The sequence below is a fragment of the Ailuropoda melanoleuca genome, chromosome 9, assembly GCF_002007445.2.
Source record: "Ailuropoda melanoleuca isolate Jingjing chromosome 9, ASM200744v2, whole genome shotgun sequence".
NCBI classification, from domain to species: Eukaryota; Metazoa; Chordata; class Mammalia; order Carnivora; family Ursidae; genus Ailuropoda; species Ailuropoda melanoleuca.
The window spans coordinates 39,458,266-39,473,643 of NC_048226.1; the positions used below are offsets into that span (position 1 = coordinate 39,458,266).

Here is a 15,378-nt window from a genome sequence, read left to right on the forward strand (position 1 = left end):
CTCTGTCGAATAAATAAATAAAATCTTTAAAAAAAAAAAATGAAGATCAAACTCTATCACGGCTTTCAAGGTCTTTCACCTTCTCTAGCCACTCCCGTCTGCCACCCATTCATTCAGTCCTCCCCACCTTATTCACCAGAGGGACCTCTCTTCTTTGCATTCTCCAGCCTGCCCACTCCTTTCTAGCATCAGTGGTCTTACTCATACAGTTGTTCTCCTCCTCCTCCTCTTCCTCTTCTTCTTTTCTTTTCTTTTTTTTTTAAAGATTTATTTGGGGGTGGGGAGGGGCAGAGGGAGAGGGAGATAGTCTCTTAAGCGGACTCTGCACTGAGCACGGAGTCGGACGCAGGGCTTGACCTCACAACCCTGAGATCACAACCTGAGCCAAAACCAAGAGTCAGATGCTTAACCAACTCACCACCCAGGTGCTCCATACAGATCCCTTCTGATAGCTGAACTCCTACGGGATTCCTCCTCAAATGGGTGACTTTTTCTTCCCCAATTATTTATGGTTTTCTTATGACATTCTTATTTTTATGACCCTTTATGCAAAGGAGTGAGCCAGGTGGGGTTGGAAGACCAGGGAGAAGAGAATAGAAGAGTTTCTTAAGATAGGAAATAGCATGTGCAAAGACTCAGAGGAGAGAATGGTGTCTTCAAGGAACTGAACAGTGGACACTAGTTAGTGGAAATTGAATCTGAGGACGGAGCAAGGAATTGGGGAGAGATGGTACTGGAGAAAGAGGCAGAGGTTAGCCGTGCTAACAAGTTGGGATTTTAGCTTAAGATCAGTGGACAGTTTTTTTTTTTTTAATAAACTTTATTTATTTGTTTTTTAGCAATCTCTACATCCAACATGGGGTTGGAACTCATAATCCCAACATTAACAGTTGTATGCTCTTCCAACTGAGCCAGCCAGCCTCCCCCAGTGGGCAGGTTTAAAAGGTTTAAGCAGGGGAGCTTTAGGATACCATTTGCATTTTAAAACCATGTAGTGTATGGAGAACAGATGGAAGTGGAGAAAAACTGGAGAAAGGACAGTCAGGAGGGCACGGTAAACCAGGAAGATGATGAGTTTGTTTTAGGGTAATGACAGTGGGAAAGAAGAAGACAGTGGACTTGTGGAAGGCCCAGAATGATACCAGTAGTACTAGGTGCAGTATCACTTCCCACTAATGCCCTACGAAGCAGATTAGACATTATCTTGAAGGAAACAAGAGGCAACAAGGATTTCTTGGCTTAGGTAAATTGATATTTTTGAAAGAGAACATTGGAGATGGTGTAGAAGATGGCTGGAAGGGGAAGACTGGTTGCAGTAGGATAGGAAGGCAATGCTGTTGAGGTGGGGTGTTAAATATTGACAGTGCACAGCTGTTCAGAGCAAGTGGGCCCCCCTCAGTACTGGTGATCCTGCCCCAAGCACAGTTTAATGAAAATAGAGTTTTAACTGAAAAGTTATATGTGCATGTAGTAAAATTTAAACAATATAAAACTTTATGCTATGAAAAACAATTCTCCCTCTCATCCCAGTCCCCAGTCCTTTCCCTCCATGAAACTTGAGACAAATTTCACATACTCTCCAGAAATGTTCTATGCATATATGAACACGTCTAAGTATGTATTATGCATATGCTCTCTATGTATACACACATATGGATCCACTTTTTTTATGAAATTACTATACACATACTTTTATGCCTTGTGTTTGTTTTTTTTTTTTAACTGTGAAACTGCATTTTTAACCTGTTAAAGTTCCCAGGTCACCTAGGTATTCAATAAACCTTGGTGAATAGACGTCTGTACTTCTAAGTATTGTTCCTGATAGTCTCTGTACTATTTTTTCCTAAGAATTATTGGGCATTTTATCCTCTATTACTCTTCACAGTATAAATTTTAATTTGATGCTTTCCTTCTCCCCAGCTAAGATTTTAGTTGAAAGTCTTGATTAGAAGACAAGTTTCCTACTTGCCAGGTCACTGATGATCTTCAAAGGCTTCATGGTGTCCCCTTCAGGGAGTCTACCATCTGGTAGCCGAGGTCATCACCAGAAAACCAAATTGTATCTTTTGACACCATCCTGAGATAGCTGTCTGCTTCCTCATTTTTCTTTCTCAAAGTCATGGCCTATACCAGGAAAGATAAAATATCTCCAGGAACCTTATGTACATTATAATATATAATGTATATATATCTTGATACATAGCCACATACATATTGTAATAAGTGCTTGTTTTAGAAGATCAAATACATCTTCTGAATAGCACACAAATAGTGGTATTTAGGCCATTATTGGCATTTCCCCCATCTCTCAAACAAAATTTCAGTTTTACATATAGACAACATTTCTTGCCAAGTTCTGAAATAACAGAAATAGCAATCATAAAAACAACTTTTTGTATTTAGCACCTACTGTATTAGGATATTCCAGAGAAACAGGACAAATAGGATATATCTAGCTATATTTATATCTGTATCCATATCTCTATCAATGACTTATTGTAAGGAATTGGCTCACACAATCATAGAGGCTGACAAGTCCCAAGATCTTCAGTTGGCATGCTAGAGACCCATGACAGTCAATGGTGTAGTTCTAGTCCAAATGTCAGCAGGATAGAGACCCAGGAAATGCCAATGTTCAGTTACAGTCTGAAGGCAGGAAAGAACCAGTGTCCCAGCCCAAGGCTATCTGGCAGGAGGGAATTTCCTCTTACTTGCAGGAGGGTCAGCCTTTTTCTTTTATTCAAGCCTTCAACTGATTGAATGGGGCCCACCCACTTAGGGAGAGTAATCTGCTTTCCTCAGTCTACAGATTCAGATGGTAATCTCATCCAAAAACACCCTCACAGACACACTCAGAATAATGTTTGACCAGATACTAGACACTCCATGGCCCAGTCTAGTTGACACATAAAATCAGCCATCACATCTTTAATGTCACCAGCAGGTTTAGTAATTATCTCATTTAATTGCCACAAAGACCCATGTGGAAAGTAGTGTTATTTCCATTTGCTCAAAAGACATTTATTTAATAAATGTTTGCACATTTTAGAGATGAGGAAACGAGGTTCAGAGAGTTGAAGTAAGTTGTCTGAGGTGGCAGAGCCATGATTCTAACCTAGGTCTAAATGATTTCATCTGGTATTCTTAACCTGTGTGGTAGCTGCCTCCCCACACTGTTGCTACATTCCCCACATGTCCTCAGGTGCCCCCTTTGTAGTGGGACATGTCTGAAGGCATTGGCTGTTGGTCCAAGCTCAGGGGCAGCAGTGGAAAGGGGGGGCTCATTTTTTTTTCCACGTGTCTGAATATATCAAACTTGAGTGCAACTTGGAGCTACTGGGAGGGCTCCACATTCCTCTGCCTTTGAGGTAACCCACAGAACATTAACAGTTGCTACCCTTTATTGAAAGCTACGTGCTTGTGCTTTCCGTGAATAATTTAATGTTTGCAATGACCCCGTGTTCTTCTCACTACTCCACTCTCCCATGGAAGGGAGAGGATGACATGGTCACTGTGGACTGCCAAGTGCAGGGTCTGTGAGATATCCCTCTTAAACCACAGTCTTCAGAGCCACTAAGAGTACCTACATTGCCTTCAAGGTCCCCATGGGCCAGCAAATCCTGTAACACTCCCCAAAATCCGCCCATAAAAACAGCTTACAACATGCATGAATCAATAATTCTACGGGTGTGCGCTGTCTGCTAACTCACCCATGGAACAGGCCTGGGCTTTCCCTTCATTTGGTTTGCTCCTCATGGCCTGCCATGTTGCTGCTCCTGACTTTCCATCTCCTCTAGCACTTTTAGGAAACTGTCCTGTGACAAACTTACTGTAAGTCCCTAAATCAATCTCATTTAAAGGAGACTCCTCTGTCCTCTCTTCCTTCAGTACTTTCTGGGTAGCTCTCCAGAAGGTCTCTTTGCGGTGACAGGCGTACTGTACTGCTGAGTTAACTTCAGCCACAAGCAAACCCCTTGTCTGAGAGAGAAGAATGGAGATCAGGAAGGCATGTGTCTTACCCAAGTTCACAGTTAGAAGCCAAGTCATCCATCTCCCAGTTCAGTGTTTCTGGTGTACCTCATAGATATCAGTTCTGATGGGAGTGGGGTTCAGTCCAATACGGTGGAGGCAGCTGAAGAGTAGCATATCTCCAAGGCAACATGTGAGGGGGAGCCATGAAGGCTGTACCAGATGACAAGGGGGGTCAGCACTTCTTTTGCATGTCTGCCGCTACATACAACAGTGCACAATGACGTAGGTGCAGCATGAACAAAGCACGGTATTGGCAGAAAAACTAGGACAAGTTCGTCCTTTTTTATCAACAGAAGCAAATTCCCTTTGGTTTTCATGCTTCACTGGAAAGCCCAGGAAAGAGCTGAGATTCTTATCTGTCTGGAATTGCAGTAAGTGACTCACTATGGCCCCCATTCCCAATGGAAGTGGCTTTGGCTTGTATCATGTGTTTACAGAAAATCAGCCTGTAAGTCTGCATGGATCCACCCATGATCCACCTTTGTAGGCCAACAGGCAAGCATCTGGGCTCCATGGGATGACATTTCTAGATCAGAGCCCTGGCCTGGCTCTCTCCATCTCATCACTGGTGTTTCCAGAGCTTGTGAACCACATGACAAAAGCTGAGTGTAAACAGACTTGTTTCACCAAAGACTCTGAGAACTCTCTACCAGAAAAACACTAACACAAGGAAATGATCATTGGTGGTAACAACTCACAAAAGAAAGAAAAATAAAACTGTTTTATTTTATTCAAGATCAACCTACTTTTTATTTTTAAACAAAGAGTAAATGAATTTTAGGTGCTTTGAGAGCAATAAAGCGACTGAGAAGGCAGCACGTTCTAGAGGTGGGTAAAGACTGTAGAAGGTACCCAGAGATGAGGGTGCTCGTCCTGGCTGCCAAGGACTCATTGGTGCCCTTGGACAAATCATCTATTTTACTGCTTGATCTGGGATTCTTGGAATTGGGAGACCTGTATTTCCACCCAGGTTCTATTCGTAATTATCTGATGTTGACATGAACATTCTTTGAGCCTCAGTTTCTTGATTTATAAAATGGAAATATAACATATACCCCACCTACCTGTCCAGTTGTTGTGTAGGTTAAATGAACCTATGTAAAAATACGTTGTTAACAACAGAGTGGTCTCTATGTTTTTTCCTGTGATGCAGACATAATGTCTTTTGCTGAAAGTGAAGCAGGAGATTGGAGGAGAGTGGTGGAGCATAGAAAAAAGACTAGGGCACTCTAGGACACAGAGAAGCACGTGGGACCCCAGGATTGCAGCTGGGTTTGGAGACCATGGGCCTATGGTGGCAACATTTGCCTCACCAGTGAATGTACAATTGAATATTGGCTGTAGTGGTGGAATAAATTAGGGGTATTGACAAGAGAATAGTTCCAATGATGATGCCAGGGTCTAAGCTGAACAGGGAGAGGGTTGAAGAAAGGGACACGGCTGATAGATTTGGGGAGTTGGAGGTATTAGTGAAATGTAAATGTGTGCACAGAGGAGTTAGCTGGTGAGGTAGGCAATGACAGGCTTGGAGTGTGAGGTTGGAATTCAAGGTTTGAGAGCTGGAGGATATCCAGGTATCCTGGTAGGGCAAGGATCCATGAGGGAAAGGGTGCTGGTTGGGAAAACCACGTGGGAACTAAAGGGCTCCAAGTCGGTGACAGGGCTTGGGGTGGAGAGAGAGCTGAGTGTCAGAGTCCTGACAGAATATGTGAGGTGTCAGATCTGGGAACGGGTATGGGGAGGACAGGGAACCTATGGATGGTAGACACACCAAAGGTAGGGGGCAGAGTGTGTGGAAGGGCTGGGAGGAGAATGCTGAAGCTATTTCAGGGTGAGGCTCAAGAACAGAATGACCCAGAGGCATGCTTGATTTAAAATTTGATATGATTTATATATAAATCAATCATTTTACATTTTGATAATCAAAAGTTGTAGAGGCATCTTGGCTTCAATATGCAAATATTTAAAGCAAATTATAATGGATAACTCCTTTTAACCAGTGCCATTTTTTATTTTTTTTAAATGATTTTTTATTATATTATGTTAGTCACCATACAGTACATCCCCGGATTCCGATGTAAAGTTCAATGCCATTAGTTGCGTATAACACCCAGTGCACCATGCAATACGTGCCCTCCTTACCACCCATCACCAGTCTATCCCATTCCCCCACCCCCTCCCCTCTGAAGTCCTCAGTTTGTTTCTCATAGTCCATAGTCTCTCATGTTTCATTCCCCCTTCTGATTACCCCCCTTTTCTTTATCCCTTTCTTCCCCTACCGATCCTCCTAGTTCTTATGTTCCATAGATGAGAGAAATCATATGATAATTGTCTTTCTCTGCTTGACTTATTTCACTTAGCATTATCTCCTCCAGTGCCGTCCATGTTGCAGCAAATGTTGAGAATTCGTTCTTTCTGATAGCTGAGTAATATTCCATTGTATATATGGACCACAGCTTCTTAATCCAGTCATCTGTTGAAGGGCATCTCGGCTCCTTCCACGATTTAGCTATTGTGGACAATGCTGCTATGAACATTGGGGTGCATATGGCCCTTCTCTTTACTACGTCTGTATTCTTTGGGGTAAACACCCAGTAGTGCGATGGCTGGGTCATAGGGTAGCTCAATTTTTAACTTTTTAAGGGACCTCCACCCAGTGCCATTTTTTAATATAATAGGACCAGTGGCAAGCTGGAGCCAGTTAGTACCAGTGGATGAGAGCCACACATTGTTAAATTCTCTGGAATTTTGCAAGCCAGATGTCATGTTGGTAGCTTGCAATAGGTCTGGAGGGAATAGTTACATCATGAAAATCTACGAACACTATGAACTAGGGCTTTTCTCCTCTGAAAATCTGGTTGTTAAACACTCCCTAAGACACCACTGAAGAGGCCTAAATACAAACCCCAAATCTGCCCAACTTCATAGTCCTGTTACTGTGGATTTAATTACATCACTAACAGAGATATGTCTATACCCCTGGTACCTGCGATCGTGATTTTATTTGGAAGTAGGTTCTTTGCAGATGTAATTAAGATATAAGTGAAGATGAGGTCTACTGGAGTAGGGTGGGCCCTTAATCCAATTTGACTGATGTCTTTATAAGAAGAGGAGACACAGAGACTGACACACAGAGAGAACATCACGTTAAGATGAAGACACGGAAGAATGCCCTGGCTATGGAAACAGAGACTGAGGTACCTCAAGGATTACCTGCAACTCCAGAAGCTAAGAGGAAGTTGTGACCCAGATTCTCCCTCAGAGCTGCCAAAGGGAACCACACCTGCACCTATTTCAGACTTCTAGTCTCCAGAACTGTGAGAGAATACACTTTGTTGTTCTAAGTCACCCAGTTGATGCTACCCTGTTACAGCAGCGCTTGGAAACTGATATATCTGTTATGCTATCAAGTTTGGGCACAAAGCAAGTAGAAGTTCTCCAGTGTGAACCACAAAGGGAAGATCCCTGGTCCTGGCTCTGGCTCCCAGGGGGATCCTCCCCTCCTACCTCTTCCAGCATGTATTTTCTGTACCATCATCTGGTCCTTCTTGTTAGCTGCCTTGTATCGTGGATTATGCTTTTAAGGGTAGACATGTTGCCTCCTCCTCTTCTAGGTGGTAACCAGAGGTTGTAAACTCATGCCTTGTGGATCAAAGTTGCTAAATGTGATGCTGGGGGAACCATTTCTGGAATGTGTGTCTGCCTTTAAATGAAAACAGCCCATCCTGTTGGCCAAGGAAAACCTGACTAAGATCTGTCATCTGGAGACTTCCACAATGTGCCCAACGGAGAGGGAACGTCTCTTGGCCTTTGCCTTCCCCCAATAGCAGCTAGCAGGCATTTATTCACTGTGAATTTGCTGCCTGGATCTCTTACATCGTCGGTCCTGGTCCAGCCAATGAGTACATGGGTCTGAGACATCAGAAGTTCAACTGCCCTGAAGTTTCTGCCTTCAGACAGAAGCTTCAACACAAATTTTTGTAAGGTTATAATTTAAATCCCCCAACTGACTGCTTGGCATTATTGTAAAACTTCAGCTTCAGAAGAACGCAATAAAAGGGTGATGCCTCTCTAGACATGGCTTGCCCCACCCTGATGCTTCCATGAGTGTTTTTTCATCATTCTTGGAATCTCAGGTGGCTGAGGGAGAGGCATCAGGGATACTGAAAATCAAGGGTGATTTGGGGTGAGGAATATTTCAAAGTTGAAACTCTTGTTTACAGTCCATTTCTTTTTGAACACCAGAGGGCGATACATGTACACAGAACAGCCAGTCTGCCTTGCTTCAGGACTGAAATCCTGGGAACCATTGATTTTTTTTTTTTTTAACGTGAGAACAAATGCTGAATTGAATATTTGTTCATTTGACTATTTTGCTTAGACCTCTGATATCGTTAAGAAGGCTTTTGAGCCACTTACTGGATGTCCAAGCCCTGGGATCTGGGGCAGGGAGACCCCCAGATGGTTGCTGGGCAGGGTTGGGACTTCCCTTGTGGGCAAGCACTTGTCACTCACACCCTCATTCCATCCTTGTCTAGTTCTGGTTAGTTTTATGGGAGGGTCTAGACTGTGTGCCAGGTAAGAGCTACCTTGTATAAAGACCCAGCTTGTCATTTCCAGGGCTAGTCATTTTAAACTGGTTCCATAGGATTGCTCTACTTCGTATCTGGAGGTGAGGTCTGGCCCTGAGACAACGGAGAAGACAGAGAGCAGATGCTATGAGGAGGATCAAGGGAATGCAGAGATCCTAACAGTTATTACCCAGACACTAGTAGGGCTCTGGTGATGGTGGCTAGTGACCAGTTTGTGTCTGTGGTCTTGCACCAGCTCCTTCCAATGCCCTCTGATAGTGAGCACACCCAGCAGAATGTTCGTGGTTTCTGAAGCAACACAGAAAACTGTACAGTTCATTGAAGAGTCTGGAAGGAGCAGGAGTAGAGCAGTTGGGGAGGATGCGAGGCTTGCCTATGGGAGTGGTGGTGAGAGCCCTGGGAAAGGGTGACTGAATCGACATCTAGATAAGGGCTTGGCTTTGGAGCTCTGAGGCCTGAAAGGAGAACTCAATTTGGACAGGTGCCCGCCTAGGTGGCAGGAGGGAGGAGACACGACCAGCATCGTGCTCATCTAACCTTGCATGTCCGGAAGCCATGGATGTGTGTGCAATTGTAGAAAAATCCGCACCCAACTATCTGACTCATTCAGAAAGGGATTTGTTCACTTTCACCCCCTGGGAGAGGCAGCTAAGCTTTAGTCATTCATTTCTGAGCACTTTCCAATGGCACTCAGAAGAGATCAAGACCGTTCTTAGCAATGGCATGTTTTGTCTGGTATGTCATCAGTAGCAAAGCACCATTTACTATATAATACACAAGAAAGTCTTGTAGACCAAAAGTTGTGATAATGGGTTGGTTGCAATTTAGTGAAGAATGTATACCTAAAATAGAAGTCACAAGGTAATTGTCGTTATTCAGATGAATACTGAAATGTACCAATGAGAAGATCCACTTGGGACACTAAAAATTGGTACAAAAGTCTTGGTGCAGTAGACCCAGAAGGCACAGAGAACTGCTCTGCTTCCCATACCTGTGACCACCACGGGGGCTGTCTGGCCATGTACACCAGTAAGAAAAGATTCTTTTTTGTCATTTACAATTACATTGTTCAATACAGCCTTTTAACTTAAGGATATAAAACAACAGAATTTGGAAGCAGGGCACTTAGATTTCACTTCAGTTCCAGCTTTTTGCCCCTCATCACTGACGTTCATGCTTGGGGAAGTCACATGACCACACTTAGCCTGTTGTATCTTTCTAAAAATGACAATTGGGAAAATACTTCGGAAATTACCAAGTGGGATATAAGTGCAGTTACTGGCCTCTAGAGGGCGTCCCTTAGCAACTCCTTCTCTTTCAAATGTAAGTCTGTTCCCTGGGCTGGGTGAGGCTTCACTTGAAACGGAGCGTCATTAGAGTTAAGATAAAGATACGCCTGAAGGTCAGTACTATTATTAAACCACCGCTTAAATGCTAAACAAATAGGAATGAAAACTATCTTGCTTTCCAAGTACGGTTTTCATAGGCTGTTTAGCTACATTCAGACGACAATTTGCAGAACAATCACTTTGTATTGGAAACCCCGTTGAAAAGGACTCTTGCCTTGAGCAAAAGTTTTTGCCTCCTACCTTTTTCTAGCTAGTTAACATTAGAAACATCTTGGGCTACTGTGAACAGGAAGCAACTATTGGTAAAAACAAGGATCAAGGGTCTGCTCACAGACATTTTGTCAAAGAAACACTCTGAAGCCCCTTGGTTATTACAGCCATGGCTTACTGCAAGTAAGTGACAAGGTGTTTAAATTTCACACCTGTAAAATACATATTGCATTTCCTGATCAGGGGACAAGACTTGATCAATTTTTTTTTTATAGTAACACAGTTGTCGGATTCAGAGCTTTAACCAGATACTGTCTTTGACACCGAACTACAAGGTAGAGCTCATTAATAAATGTGCTCATGGTAGTTCCTTGTTTGTCATTACTCCAACAATTTTTTTTTTTCTTGAGCTTTAACAAATACACCATCTGGCTCAGTCACAGATTGATAAGCAAGGGAATATCGCAGGCAGCAGTCCCCTGCAATTAGACTGTAAGCTTCCGAAGCAAAACTCTAAAGTGAGTTAAGAACTTAGACTATGGAACAGCCAGCTGGTTTCAAAGCCTGGGTCTACTGCTTATTGGTTGGCAACCTTGGGCAATTCATTTAACCTCTCCTCTCTAAAATAATTTTACACTCCTCCTCTGTAAAATAAGGATATAAAAGCACCACCTTATACTTTTGAAGGATTTCAGCGAGATAATCTAGTTACAGTGTTAGTTACTATCATCATCACCACCACCACCACCTCTGAACCTCACAACCTCCACTATAGTGCTCTGCACTGTGTGACAACAGGCTAGCAATTTCCCTTTGTTGTACAGCTGACTCCACCTACTGATGAATTACAGATTTCAGATGAAATCTACCAGGATTGCCCGTTCAAATTCTTAAAGCACTTCCAGTGTACTCTGTTCTTATTTTAGGGGGCAGGAAGAGAGTACCTTCTTTTTTTTTTAAGATTTTATTTATTTATTTGACAGATTGAGAGACAGGCAGCGAGAGAGGGAACACAAGCAGAGGGAGTGGGAGAGGAAGAAGCAGGCTCCCAGCAGAGAAGCCTGATGGGGGGCTCGATCCCAGGACCCTGGGATCACGCCCTGAGCCGAAGGCAGACACTTAACGACTGAGCCACCCAGGCGCCCCAACAATTTGTTCTTCCAAAACATAAACACTTGATTTTACAAAAAATGCCAGGACTGTTCTGTAGTTATCTCTGAGATACCACTGGTGTGGTACCCAATGGCCTCTTCATTTTACACAATCAAGCAATCACCTTTTTCCTTTCTAAATCTGCTTAACAGAATGGATGAGGGAACAGAAGGCAAGCTGAGGACAAAGCAGAAACTGACGCCCTGCAAACCGCACCCCCCCACCATGGGATGTGTGTGACATTCCTCAGGCACTCCTGGCTGCCCTAAAGGACAAAGAAATAGTTAACCTATAGATACCACAATCCTGCAAGACTTAAGTCTCCTTCAGTTTACAAATGTCTTAGCAGTTTACAAGAACAAAGCATTTCTATCACTAACCTAGCTTCCCCAAGGGAATGTAGATACAATTAAATGTCCTTATAATCTGCAGGCTCCAGGAAATTCCCAGCCATCTTAATGTTAATGCCTTGCTAGAGGGAAAAACAACCTTAATTTGACAAAGGCAAGGCCTCGGGTATCTTGTGAATCTTCTTTAACATATGAAAGTATTTTCTCAACCTCCCTTTTTCCTTACCTCCCCCAACCCCATGTTATATAATCAGCCACCCCTCACAACCCCGGTGCAGCAGCTCTTTCTGCCCACGGGTCCTGTCCCCGTGCTTTAATAAACCACCAATTTTGCACCAAAGACGCCGCAAGAATTCTTTCTTGGTTGTCGGCTCCGGACTCCACCCCACTGAACCTCACAAGTATTCCGTGTCCTCATCAGAATGAAGCCTGCCCAAAAGACTCTTCCCTTTGAAATTTACAGAATGATCCCTGAATTCCAAACATTGTAAGAACACACCGTAGAGAGGTAATAAAAAAGTAACAACTATTTGTTGGTGCTACATGCCCTTGCACATTGAATGTTCAAAAGTGAATGCTAGCTGCACCTGCCAAGATATGAAATTTAAATGAGACTGTTTACTCTAATTTTCATGACTGATTATTTTGGTTGAATATCAGAATTCATCTGGTACGTGCTGCAGATTCTGTGCTGATGTACTAGTTGTTTCTTATAATAACCCTAAACCTATGCAGTAACAGAGAGAGGTACCTAAAAGGTCTCTAGGAGTACCTAAAGGAATGGTGAAGACCTCATAAATAGAATACACAGGGTAAACTGGCATGTAAACTACTCCCTCCTCACCACACATGATTCTCCAATTTTCTACCTCCCAGAAAGGTCACTTTTGTTCAATCTTGGAATCTCTTCTAAATTCTCTTTAAACTTGAATGATTGAATTGGCAATGCTTTTACAATACACTTAGTGCATTTTGTATCAAGGAATTATTTGTGTGCCTGCCATTACTGATTTCCTTTTACAAACATCACTTTAAATAACTGCTTCTAGAAAGTCTCACCTGGTTAAGTGGCATATGATCCCATTAATCTCTGGCTATATCTTTAGATTATAGATCAGAAGCCATATACGTATAGACATGTGCTGATATCCTATGTATGAGCACTCATCTGCATATTTATTTTATTTCTCCAATTTAAGCACCCAGGGATAGTTATGTTCAATGGAACATACTCTTCCAAATGCTCAGAATATATTTTGCTTTTACCAACAACCCCTTCATCTTGTTCTTTTTAGATCTCTGATTGGTTATTTTTGTTCAGGGAAGCTTTCTCTGATCTGTTACACTGATTTACATGGTCTTGTAACATCTCTCCGAAGTCTCATTTATATACTTATTTGAGTGAGATTTGATTAATACCTGCCTTTCTTAGTAGGCTGCAACTCTGTCATCACAAACCCAGAGTTTACATTTGATTTTGTTTACCAGTATATTTCTAGCATTTAGTCCAGTGCTGGGACCTAGTAGGTGACTAACTGCTCAATGACTAGATGAATAAGAAACTGTGTTTTCTCTTTGAGACACAGGTACAGTTCTACTTCACATATGAGTTTTGCAATACTTAAACAATTTTCGAACTCATGGCTTATGTAGTACTTTAAAAGATTAAAAAGTAATAAGATTTAAGTGGTTGTCTTTCTCTGACTTACTTCACTCAACATAATACTCTATAGGTCCACCTATGTTGTCATGAATGGCTAGATTTCATAATTTTCTATGGCTGAGTAATACTCCATTCATATCTTCCTTATCCATTCATCTACTGATGAACACATAGGTTGCTTCTGTATCTTGGTTATTGTAAATAATGCTGCAGTAAACATGGGGTGTATCTTTTTGAACTAGTGTTTTCATTTTCTTTGAGTAAATACCCAAAAGTAGAATAACAGGATTGTATTTCTGTTTTTAATTTTTTGAGGAAACTCTGTACTGTTTTCCATAGTGACTGCACCAATTTGCATTCCCACCAACAGTGTACAAGGGTTCCCTTCTTTCTATATCCTCATCAACACTTTTTATTTCTGCGTATTTTCTTATTTGGCAGTTCTGATGGACACCTGGAGGCAGTTCCACAGTAGCATTTGGTTGATTCAAGCACCAGTTGACTAATGATCAACAGTAAATGCAGCATGTAGTTTGGTATCACCTGGTGCCTTGTAATGGCAACCTTTACTATCATGCATCTTTCATTTTCTCTTTGTTATGTTTTCCAGAGGGATAACGAATTCGCTGATAGAATAACAAATGAAAAGTAATCTGACACCGCTGACCTGCTTAACCGTGGATGAGAACAATGGAAAGGAGTAGCCTTTTGCTTTGAAACAGTGGAACAGGTAAGAATTGCTCCTTTCATTGTTGCCTTGCTTTATTTCTTTTGCACATCTATTTCCAGACCAGTTAAAAACAGCAAGTTGCTCCTGTTTTGAGAACCCTGAATCGGAGTTAAAGGAACAGGTACTTTGGGGTTATTTGTAACATTTCCAAGTTTTCCCATCTTCAAGTTGCTATTTATATAAGTACCAATGCAATTAAAAGATAATTATTTTTCTATGAGTAATTATGCTCGGGGGAACTATTACTTTTAAACATAGGATTAGCATTTTGGATGTGTGCTAAGTTTTAAGATACAATGCTATTTGAATAAGGAAATTTTGCTTCACTAAATAGATTTCAATGGAGGAATCACAGAAGTAATAATAAAATGGTAAATCATGTTGGTTTTCCCCATGAGAGCCATTGAAAGTGTTTTTTGCTGTGTTTAATGATCTATTTTCCGTTGCCCACATTCATTTTCTGAGTCTTGAAGAAACCCTTTCAAGAAAGGTATAGTTTGATTTTTTTTTCATTTTTGAGAATTCACATAATAGTTATAAGTGAAACTTTTTTTTTTTGCTTTGAAAGGAACACTTTATGTCAACATGAAAAATTTAAAACAGTGTTTGTAAGAGTCCTGGAATTAGAATCTTTAAAATAAGTGTTTATTTTGGGGGGCACCTGGGTAGCGCAATCGTTAGGCATCTGCCTTCGGCTCAGGGTGTGATCCTGGGCGTTGTGGGATCGAGCCCTACATCAGGCTCCTCTGCTATGAGCCTGCTTCTTCCTCTCCCACTCCCCCTGCTTGTGTTCCCTCTCTCGCTGGATGTCTCTCTCTGACAAATAAATAAATAAATAAATAAATCTTTAAAAAAAAATAAAAATAAAATAAGTGTTTATTTTGAATTGGATGCCCATCATCATAGGACTACTGAACCTTCTTTCAATTATATCTATTATCAAAAGGCAGGTGAGCTATAGGTGTTTTAGTAGTGACTGTATAGTTGTCAGTGTTGTAAGGAATTATGATATTAATGGCATGGTAATGTACCAACAAGTAATTTAAGTTCAGAAGATTAAGTATGTACTGGATGATCAAAATTAAATTACTTCATAATTTTACACGACAACATTTTTTTTCTCCATTGGATGGCTTCTAGATGAGGTACTATGAATAAATAATAAAGACTTAAATTTTACATAGTAATATTAGAATTCAAAAGGCTACAGAAAAAATTCATAAAAATTATATTTTATATAAAGAATTAAAAAGAATATCCCCCATTATTTAGTATTTAGTTTAAGGTTATTTAAGGAGAG

General features: G+C 41.4%; 1 protein-coding gene across 1 annotated transcript in view; it reads left to right on the forward strand.

The window, feature by feature from the left end:
* Positions 1–15,378, forward strand: part of DNAJC5B (DnaJ heat shock protein family (Hsp40) member C5 beta) — a 78,064-nt gene that overhangs the window by 5,445 nt on the left and 57,241 nt on the right. The window contains exon 2 of the mRNA XM_011221201.3: positions 13,959–14,078. The gene's annotated coding sequence lies outside the window, so the exon portion shown is untranslated. The remainder of the gene's footprint in view (positions 1–13,958; positions 14,079–15,378) is intronic.